We start from the raw sequence: 11,346 nt of genomic DNA, 5'->3' as shown, positions 1-11,346 counted from the left end.
TTAAATCACTCTTTTCATCAATTACATTGAATGACAAAAATGTAATTGTCCTGGGAAACTTGGCGTTTTAAAAAAATTTAGAGCATTAGATAACTCCAGCAAAATATTTAAGTTTTGTTTGTTTATTTTTGTTTTGTTTGTTTGAGACAGGCTCTCTGGTGCCTAGTTGAAGTGCAGTGGCCTGATCTTAGCTCATTTCAGTCTCCACCTCCCCAGCTCAAGGGATCCTCCCACCTCAGCCTCCTGAGTAGCTGAGACTATAGGTATAGGTGCATAATACGATGACCAGAGAGTAATGCTAATTCTACTTAGCAGCTCCTAGGCATAACCCAGAGTCAAATCTGTCATGTAAGATTATTTAAGGGTGGAGACTAGCCTGGACACAACTGTAAAGTAATTGACATCTTCTTTCAATTTTTTCCACCTTTTCTTTCAACATTCATCTCTGTATTTTTGGTTCATTATTCTCTCCTTCCAGATGCATGTTGAAACTTGGCAACGCAGTCTTTACTACCCTGAGAAATTTAGCCAACAGCTGCAAAACACCCTTTCCGGTACTGTCTTCCAATGATAAATAGTTGCTATAAGGCAAATTTTCAGAAATAAAAATTTCAAGGAACAACTAGTTATTTTATTTTCTTATTTTCATCTTAGTAAGTCATTGTACCTGAAATCCAATAATCAGTTATCTGCATGTTGGTTTGTGCTGTCACATGTAGAATGACCTGTGGTCATGATTCCTATGAATCACATAAGGTTGGCAGTATTTGATTTTACTATTGCCGTTGAGTGGCTCTATTAAAACAGTCATTTGAAATCAAACCAAGTTTCACAATTCCAATAATTACCATTGATATTAATAGGAAATCAAGGCTATAGCATATTAAGTTTCCTAAAAAGCAATTTGTTTATATCTTTCATGATTCTAGCTATTTTAATATTTTAATTTTAAAACCAGTTTTAGTGAAAAATGAGCAGCTATCAGGCAACTACCTAAAACAGGCTAGATTTACTTTTCTCAAGTGAAAGGAGGCTTATTTATTTTTTTGTTTATCAATGGGACTGTTGTGAGAAAATAAAATTGAATGATGAAGCAAAGAATAGAGACCATTCTCAGGCATTGAAAAAAATCAAAATAAGACATCAGGGAGAGAAGTGTAGAAGTTTGATTAACTTCTAAAACCAGTCAGATTTGTTCCAAGTATTCAGAAGTACAAAGAGCAAGGAAAAATGCATTCAAATGTGAAACTCTGTGTTGTGCAATCTAATTGAATATTTAAGGACAGAATTTTAAAAAAACTACAAATAAAATGAGAATTATTCATTGAACACCTCAATATTATACACCAGTGGAATGTGAGATTCACAATTTTAGAACATGGTCAGACACTCCGTATAAGAATAATGATTTATCAAGAGATCCAGAACAGGAAGGGAATCAGGTAGGGTTACTTTGCAGTCATTCCTGGCTAATAGCTTTACCTGCTCTCTAGTGATGGAGTACCTGTAGGTATCACCAATCTCACACTATAGTTGAATCCACAGTGTATTAAAAAGATGATAATCATTAGCATCTACAGAATCCTTAGTATGTGGCAGCACGGTGATAATTAATTTGAATTCATCAATGATTTTCAAGTTGTCCACTGGCTGCTGACATCCAAATCAGTGTGATCCTTTCCAAAAAAATAAAAATAAAAATAAAAATGCATTATCTTGTCTGTGTCCCAGATCCTGCATAAGAATATCTAATGGATATCCTGTATTTTAAATATGCCCAGGTGATTCTTAAGAAACAAAGGTTCAAAAAATTTTGGTATATTATTTCATAAAATTTTCATATCAACAAAATAAAATAAATAGTATTATTCCCATTTTATAAGTGGAGAAATCTATCTTTTAACTTAAACGATACATAAAAACACAGTTATTTAAATCCAAAGATAAAGGAGGCCATAAATTTAAAAAGTTAATGTTGAAGTGTGTTTATATTTTACTTCCTGTGTGTGTTTGGCTTTATACTGTGGATTAAATTCCAATACTTGTATTGAGCTAATATTACATGAGTGATATTATTAGAAAGAATATTGAATTGAAGATATTAAAGAGACATACATATTCTTCCCTGGCTAGGGCACACATTTCTCCCCTATTGTTACAGAGAGAACAGAGGAACTGAATCTCACATGTAGTAGATAAGCCATTTACTTTTATGAGCCTGGAAATGAATCAAGTTGGGAAGTCCTGTCATGAGTGTGGAAACCCTTACAGTTTGCTTATGCAGCCAGAACTCAGAAACAGGAAACAAAGCGGTATTGGGGGTAATAGATTTTTCTTTAACTTGATGGAATAAAATACCCAGGAATATGGCAGCTGGAGTGGCAATTTTACTTTTTGGCTAGAAAATGAAAAGACTCTGCCATTTCTGATCTATACTCAACAACACTGGGCATGTGGCCGTATTAGAGATGCGGCTTTCCAGGCAATTAAAATAATGGAAGGACAAGTGAGACATCAGCTGTAAACACAGGGGAATTTACTAAAGCCTATACAAGTATAGGATTGATGGGAACTTCAGAGATAATCTGCTGGGAGGGAACAAGGGGAATTTAGTCCTTCACTGGCAGAGATTTTAGATTAGGAAATGAATTCTTTTATGCATAGTATTGTGACTAGTTCACAGATGAAAACATCACAGCAGACCCCAGTCATCAGGGTATGGTGGCTGCCTAAACTGACTGAGGTGAAATGGAATGGTAAATGATGCTTTTGCTTTAGAGTAGTGATATTTGTTAACTCTGCTTGATACCTTGCACCCATTTTGCCTGTTTGTTTCCAGCTGTAGTGTGCTGCTAATCCTTTCGTATCTGGAAGGTAAACACTTCTGAGAAATTGCAACATCACCTTTTTGAAATATAAAATTAAATAGACAATAATTCCTTAGTTAAAACAAAGAATTTTTGATTGCAGTATAAACTTCAATTCAACAGACCTGGCAAAGAATGAAAGCAGTGTTTTACTGTGCGTAAGCTTGCGTGTGTGATATGCAGGGTTTGTTCATCTGGATATAGATAGTAATAGAGGGGTTTTCTAAAATCACTGAATGTATGGAGTGAGTCACATTGTGGCAGTTCAAGCTTTGGAACTTGAATTAAAAATGTTTCCATTTTGCAATCATTACATATGTTAGAGTGAAAGTGAGAATTATGGAAAAGATGATGTTCAATCTGTATTACATTAAATACACTTTAAAAAAATTATGCTCCCTACTTTGTTAGTATTGATGCTTACAGAGCTACCAACTGCATTTATCCAATACATAGCAATGACAGAAAATACGTAAGTAGAAAAGAGAAAATAGATACTTTAAAAAATAGACATAAACACAAAAATTATGTCTGTCAAGGAGGAAGAGAATTGGCAACAAGCTTTTGGATTTTGAATCCAAAAGGTATAATACATAAATAGAAAACAGAAAATAGGTAATTTAAAAAATAGACATAATCACAAAAATCATGTCTGTCACCAAGGATGAGAATTGGCAACAAGCTTTTGGATTTTGAATCCAAAGGGCATAATCAGCATCTTATTTAAAGAAAATGCCCCACTGAAGGCAAAGAACATAAGCCAGACACACTTAATGAAGTAAGGTTCAGATTCACAACCTAAAATGATTTGATTTCTACAAAGTCTTTTACTCGAAGAAACTTTAGAAAGCTGGTATACATTAATAGAAAAAATGTGGACCAATTTGACTCAAATACTGGATCAGACTTTGACTCAGTATCACATTTGTGATACTAAGACTTTCTAAGCCATCAACCTGAGGACCTTTGGGGGCAGAGTAGGCCAAAAATTCCAAATGAGTACTTTAATAGGGAAAGCTATAAAATCAAGAGAAAAATAGAATCCAAAATACATAAAGAAATTAAGACTGATAGGCAAGAAAACAACACTTGGAGAATTAGTTTACTCTAGGAAATGTGAAAATAATTGTGAAATTTGAAAACGAATTTAAATTAGCCTATGTAGGCTCTAAAATCAATGAAATAGAGCAAGCTGTAAAATATAACAAAGTACAAAAAGGAAAGAATGAAAGGAAGCAAGAGAAGAAAGGAAGGAAGGATTTAAGATTAGATGAATATACAAAGTAACTAAATGCAGATCTCAAATAAAAAATATAATCATTGCAATAAACCGTGGATATAAATAAAGCATAATAAATCCACCCATAGTCACAAGGAAGTGAAAGAATAGAACATCATCTTGAATATTATCAGCATGAAGAAGATATTATATTAATATAACACTTTGAATGGCAGCAGACTTCTTATCAGCAGTAAGTTCAAAGGAACACTGATTCACCCAAAGGACAGAAGTATGTTAGAAATATATATTCTGGAAAGATAGCAGGCTAGAGTTAAAGTGAACTTAAAGGTGTTTTGAGACATATACCTAATAAGTGATTTTAAGCCTTTTCCACTTTACCCAGAGAATACTTGCCAGTAGCACTTGTGACTGCAGTGCTTACCCAGGGATAACTTTGCCACAAAATAGCTCACTTTTATAGCTCACTTTTATTATTATTTTCACTTTGCTCTAGAATATCAACTTTGGAAACAAAAGGCATAATTTTTATTTATAACATTCTGTTTTTAGTAATATTTCCATTTATAAAATATGCTAAGTCTTTATCTCTGAAAATATTAAATACTAGAAAATGTAACATCGCTATGTGTGATGTTAACGTCATTCTCAGTCATTGGCTAACAATTCATTTGATGAATTAGATTTTTCCATATAGACAATGCTGATGATTCAGATGATTCTGATGTCACTTCTGTTTAGAAATAACTCCAGGAACAGTTTTTTTATTTTTTTCACATTGAAAACTCAGTCAAATTTGCTTCAGTCTCAAAGAGCATGTTTAGGTAAAGTTAAATAAATACAGGCAGTGAGGTACTTTCTTTTTTTAATGGGCAAAGTGTTAATATATACAGAATTTCTCTGAAAGAAGTATTAAGTGATTAACTGTAATAAACAGAAGTGCACCATTAAGGAAACAATGGAATGGATGCATCTTTAATGATAAAATACGCTGATAAAATTGACTCTTAATAAACATATGTAATTTTAAAAATAGCCACAAAGAATGTGTAGTGGCTTGAGAAAGGAAATTTAACTGAGTAATAAATGCAATAATGATTTTTCTTCGTTTTAGGAAGTATGCTACTGAATAATTTAGATTTCAAAATTAAATGTATGTATCGATTAGAAAGGTAACGAGGCCGGGCGCGGTGGCCCAAGCCTGTAATCCCAGCACTTTGGGAGGCCGAGGCGGGTGGATCACGAGGTCAACAGATCGAGACCATCCTGGACAACATGGTGAAACCCCGTCTCTACTAAAAATTACAAAAAATTAACTGGGCATGGTGGCGCGTGCCTGTAATCCCAGCTACTCAGGAGGCTGAGGCAGGAGAATTGCCTCAACCCAGGGGGCGGAGGTTGCGGTGAGCCGGGATCGAGCCATTGTACTCCAGCCTGGGTAACGAGAGCGAAACTCCGTCTCAAAAAAAAAAAAAAAAAGAATGGTAATGAATACATATTAGAATTACAATGAATTGCTTTTCAATCTCCTTCCAAACTTTAAAAACAATGAAGAGTATGGATGAAACAAATTTGCCAATAAAACAGAGGCAGAAAGAAAGAAAGAGGAAAAAAAGGGAAGGGAAAAGGGAAGAAGGAAAGGAAGAGAAAGAAAAGAAAAGAAAGAAAGAAAGAGAAGGAAAGAGGGATCCAGGGAGGATAAATAGAACAAAGGTAAAATATGTTCAGGAGAAACACAAAAGGTGATAGTGGTATAAATTAGTTAAATTAGGAATTATATAATGCTGACAGATTAAACAAAGTTATTAAAAAGTAGAGACAGCTAGATTAGTTTTACAAATCAGCTATATGCTTCTTATAACATGTTTAAAAATTCAACATATAAATAAAGGAATATAATATAATTCATTAAATATTCTTGGGCATCTATTTTTCCATATGACTTTAAGGAACATTTCATTTAAGTCTTAAAAAGCTGGCAATTTCACAAGATATATATGTATGTATACGTGTAGTTGTACATATATATTGAATTTTATATATTTATATATACTGAAATATATATAAAGTTAAAAATATATTTATTTTAGAAGAATTTATAGGTTATTCCATTCTGAAACCTGATGGCTTTTCAGTTATTTAGATCTTGTTTCAGATTCTTCAATACAATCTCATAGTTTTTGTAATAAAATCATAAAATTTCTTATTGAACAAGTTACACAATATTTTAAAGTTGTTAAAAGGTATTGTGAATACTTTTTTAGCATTTACTTTCTTGGGAATTTATGTGTTTTTTAATTCTAGGAAAATTTTTAAAAATCTATTAAATTTGGATTAAATTTTATCTAACCTCTTTACCCAATTTTTAAAATAGAGCTTAGAATATTTGCAAGGTTAAAAAACTATAGAATGTTCAGTGAAATTGTTATCTCTTTTTTTTTTTTTTCCAGTGGTCACTTATCCTTGACTTACTACATTTTCTAGTGTACTCAAGACAAGGCGGAGCCATAATAGTCACCTAAATCATCCTTTCTTTTCCAGATATTAACTGAAATACTTTTACTTGTCACTTACAGAAACATTTCTTTAAAATAAAAGGTAGATGTTATTTTCTGTCTTTCTTTTTTCCTTTCTCTCTCTCTCTCTCTCTTTCCTTCATTCTCTCAGGGTCTCACTCTGTCACCCAGGCAGGAGTGCAGTGTCGTGATCTTCTCGGCTCACTGCCACCTCCACCTCTGGGTTTAAGTGATTCTCCTGCTTCAGCCTCTGGAGTAGCTGGAATTACATTCAGGCATGTGACACTACATCTGGCTATTGTTGTTTTTTTTTTTCCTACCCTTATTTTATTAAAGGTCTTTATTAGAAGGTTGGGCTGAAATGAAAATACTGCCATCCTCTTTTTTCTATTGATTATAGAAAAAAATAATTCAGGAAAATTCAAAAATTTTTAATGATTTAAATAAAATCTAACAAACTACAAACACCGAGATATTCCTTAACTTGATAATCTACCTAAAAAACCTACAGATACTAAAATACTAAGCAAAGAAACTTCAGAGACACTTTATTTTAAATAGAGGAGCAACAAAGACACTCTTATTAGTATTTTCTTAGGGATCCTACACACTGAATGAAAATAATTAAAGAACAGAAAGGAAGAGATAAAAGTATTATTATTCAAAGGCACTACATGGCTCACTTAGAAAGCATCAAAGATATACAACAGCTAAAGCAAGCTCTCCAACCTATGGCCTGTGGGCCACAAGCTGCAAGAATGACTTTGAATGCAGCCCAATACAAATTTGTAAACTTTCTTGAAACACTATGATTTTTTTTTTTTTTTTTTGCAATTATTCTTTAGCTCATGAGCAATTGTTAGTGTAAGTGCATTTTACGTGTGGCTCAAGACAATTCTTCTTTTTCCAATGTGACTAGGGAAACCAAAAGATTGGATGAGAGTTACAGTAAATGACAGCAATCTTTATGGAAAGGTTCAAATAACATCTTCCTTGTGCATCAACACAAAGATTGAGAAATTGTTTGCCACACATAATAGAGCCTCTTTTGCCAATATATCCAAATCCTATTCAAATAATCAGTTATATTTATGGTTAAAAATCAAATGAGATTGATAAGCATACATATACACATACCTACATTCATAAATTTGAGGAACAGAAAACAGAGTTTATAGAGCAGGGGGCTGATATAGGAAGCAATAGAAGATTAGGAAAACCCTGCGATGATGATGTAGCTAAAAGAAATTTTCAGAAAGGTGATGCCTACTGTTTTGAAATTGATTCCATTAGAGAACATATCCTTTTTGCTCCCAAAACATCAGTAATATCTGCCAGTTTTTATATAAAATCATAGAAAGGGCTAACCCTCATACAGATGCCATATAGTGAATATGAAAACATTATATGTTGAAGCAAGACTCTATCATTTCAAGCAATTAAGAGAATGCAAATAAATAGAAATTTGCAAAAATGCAAAGATCTTTGGATTTCTTTAAGCTATGGTAAGGAGAGTTATAGGGGAAATGCTGATTGATTTTTTCTTTTTTTAAGATCTTAAGGGATAGTGGAATTGTAGCTAGCAGTTAAATTATTGAAATAAAACAAGGGAGAAAGGAAAAAAAGATTGTGTTTTTAGAGGATCAATTTTATAGACACATAGTGACCCGGCAAGAGACACTGCAGTCTGTTGTAGTCACCTGGCTGAGGAGAGAATGAGAGCAATAACCAATAGAGCTGAAGTATCATTTATTTTCATTTACTAGGTGAACTGACCTTAGTTTCATCCCTGGCAATCATACTAAACTCACCATCTGTGCAAAGCAAATGCAGTGTGGGAGTCAGGAGTTCATGCTCTAATATTGCTTTATCAGTTTATTTCACAGATAATGGCACCTTAGTTATTATAAATGACCTGCATGTCATTGCTTACTATTTCTTCTTAGATATGTTTTTCTGAGCTATTCAAATTTTATTAGTGTTTTCCAGTCTGACTCCGCTAGGAACTAATACCCATATTTCTATTAGACAGAAGAATTCCTCTGTAGGACAGACAAATTATCAGACTGGTTTTTCAGAATATAAATCATATATGTTCTTTTCTAGTAAGTTTTTTATAGTTTCAACTAAAAATAATATATTCCAAAGAACTTTCTAAATTAAACACACACACACATGTCTGACAATGCTATTTTGGATTAAATTTGTTTAGAAAAACGCATTATACCATCTGTGAAGTTTAATCTATTGTGGTTAAAGGAAAGCACTTGGATTAGATCGCGCCATTGCACTCTGGCCTGGGTAACAAGAGCGAAACTCCGTCTCAGAAAAAAAAAAAAAAAAAAAAAAAAAAAAATTTTAAACAAAAGTAAAAGCACACTTATGTTTCATACTTCTTTAATTATGTCTATTCATTTTTTATGTTAGTCATGTGATTTTCAGAAGAGATTCCCATAGACATAAGTAGCTTTAATCTCCATACATTGAAATATCAGCGAGAAATAAACATCACCGTTTAATGTCTTTAACTAGGGAAATTCCTATGTTGATCAATGTCTATCAAGTTTTCCTTGATTTACTTAGAAAGTGTTCTTTCTACAGATGAATAAAACATTAATGACTCACACATATGAGTGTATGGGATGATTTTTCCTTTCTTTTCTCTCATGATCTGGTTGCTAAATATGACTCATCCCATAGAAGGGCATCATGGATTTTCCATGCTCATTCAGAAGTCTCCACAATTTCAGAGACAACCTTTCAGGACACTTTGGAAATCTTAAATAATTGCTTAGCTTTAGCCTTTATTTTGTGACCAAAAAAACAAAAGTTACCTTTACAGACTAACTTATTTCCCTGAGTTTTAATTCTAATGCCACATAAATTAGATGGATGATAAAGTTAAAATATAACTTGTGAGAGATCAATTAGGAAGTATTTTTAAATATCAGTAATATATTAAAAAGTCTGCTTATATCCTAGCTTTTAAAAAAATGGTTAGATGATATTTGTCTCCCCTACTGAAAACAAAACAAAACAATCCACTTACTTGGATTTAGCAGTTCCACTTGACGATGTGGCACTCCATTTTAGGTCACATGTAATGGCCAGGCTTAACACTGTTCACCAAATTCTCTAGACTGTATTGCACCTAAGGCTCAGAACGGGGTTACATTAGTTTGTGCCTCTTTTTTTTTTTAGGACATTTATTAAGCATCATGATCAGACTATTACATTTAGCAATCAATAGCATGGGTGCAAAAAAAATCTATATTAAAACCCTTTGTTGGAACGCTTTACACTTTCCACAGAACAGAAATTATAACAACCTGTTATATAATTAGTCACAAATACAGTCCTCAAGTTTTTTGCCCATACACATGAGTATTTATCTAAACCATGTCTTCTTTGTAGCAGCTAGGCCCCATCACCACTGTGCTTGGCTGAGTTCACAGATCTGTTGTAATCTGTAGTTTCCCTGTCAAGTGTCTGGCTCTCCTCTCTTGTTAAGCTTTGTTTCCTAATTAAAATCTTCTGCCACTGCCATAGCTACTGCTGCTACTGGAACCTTCATAGCCACCTTGGTTTTGTGCTTTGGCAAAGTATTGGCCGCTACCACCATAGGGGCCAGAGCTTCTGCCTCCAAAGTTTCCTCCCTTCATGGGTCCAAAATTTGAAGACTGATTGTTGCAACTGCCAAAATCATTGTAGCTTCCACCATCTCTGAAATTGTTTCTGTTATTACCAAATCCATTATAGCCATTCCCACTGCCACCATATCCACCACCACTATGGCTGACACCAAAGCCACCACGACCACTGAAGTTTCCTCCATGAACAAAGTTGTCATTCCCACAGAAACCACCTTCACGACCACCATCAAAGTTGCCAGAACCACTTCCACCTCTTTGGCTGGATGAAGCACTCTCCATCTCTTGCTCTGACAGGGCCTTCCTAACTTCGCAGTTGTGGCCATTCACAGTATGGGATTTCTGAATGACAATCTTATACATGGAGTCATGGTTGTCCAAGGTTACAAAGGGAAAGTGCCTTTTCTTGCCACTGCCTCAGTCATGATTTTAATCAATTCAATTTTTCCATACTGTTCAAAATAATCTCTTAGTTGATGTTCTTCAGTGTCTTCTTTAATGCCACCAACAAATACCTTTTTCATAGTTAAGCGGGCACCTGGTCTTTGAGAATCTTCTCTTGAGACAGGTCTCTTTGGTTCCACAGTTCTTCCATCCACTTTATGTGGACTTGCATTCATGGCTGCATCCACCTCCTCCACAGTGGCATACATGAGGAACCCAAAGGCCCTGGAGAGCTTGGTGTTTGGATCTCTCATTACCACACAGTCCGTGAGTGTTCCCCATTGCTCAAAATGGCTCCTCAGGCTCTCATTGGTTGTTTCAAAGCTCAGCCCTCCAATGAAGGGTTTCCTCAGCTGTTCCAGCTCTTTAGGAGACTCTGACTTAGACATGATCGCAGGGAAAAGAGAGAATTAATGATGCTTCTTCAGTGGGTCCACCTCTTTTTATCTATGTCCTGTCACTGTAATTTAAGATGATTTATACTTACAAAATTCTAAATTCATGTGCTTTTTAAAACAACTCCCAATACTCACCCCTCTAATATTTTCATAATTACTAATCATGTATTGTTACGTACATTGATTTTCCACTTCAATTGAACATTTCTCTCCTCATGTTAAGCCATTTCT

At 34.1% G+C, this 11,346-nt stretch overlaps 1 pseudogene; it reads right to left on the bottom strand.

Moving 5' to 3' along the window:
• Positions 1–10,147: 10,147 nt before the first annotated feature.
• Positions 10,148–11,106, bottom strand: LOC100386934 (heterogeneous nuclear ribonucleoprotein A1-like; annotated as a pseudogene).
• Between the last annotated feature and the right edge of the window lie 240 nt (positions 11,107–11,346).

This window comes from Callithrix jacchus, chromosome 12 (assembly GCF_049354715.1).
Source record: "Callithrix jacchus isolate 240 chromosome 12, calJac240_pri, whole genome shotgun sequence".
Taxonomy (NCBI): domain Eukaryota; kingdom Metazoa; phylum Chordata; class Mammalia; order Primates; family Cebidae; genus Callithrix; species Callithrix jacchus.
The sequence above is the reverse complement of the archived record's forward strand: the minus strand, read 5'-3'. Positions and strand labels throughout refer to the sequence as shown.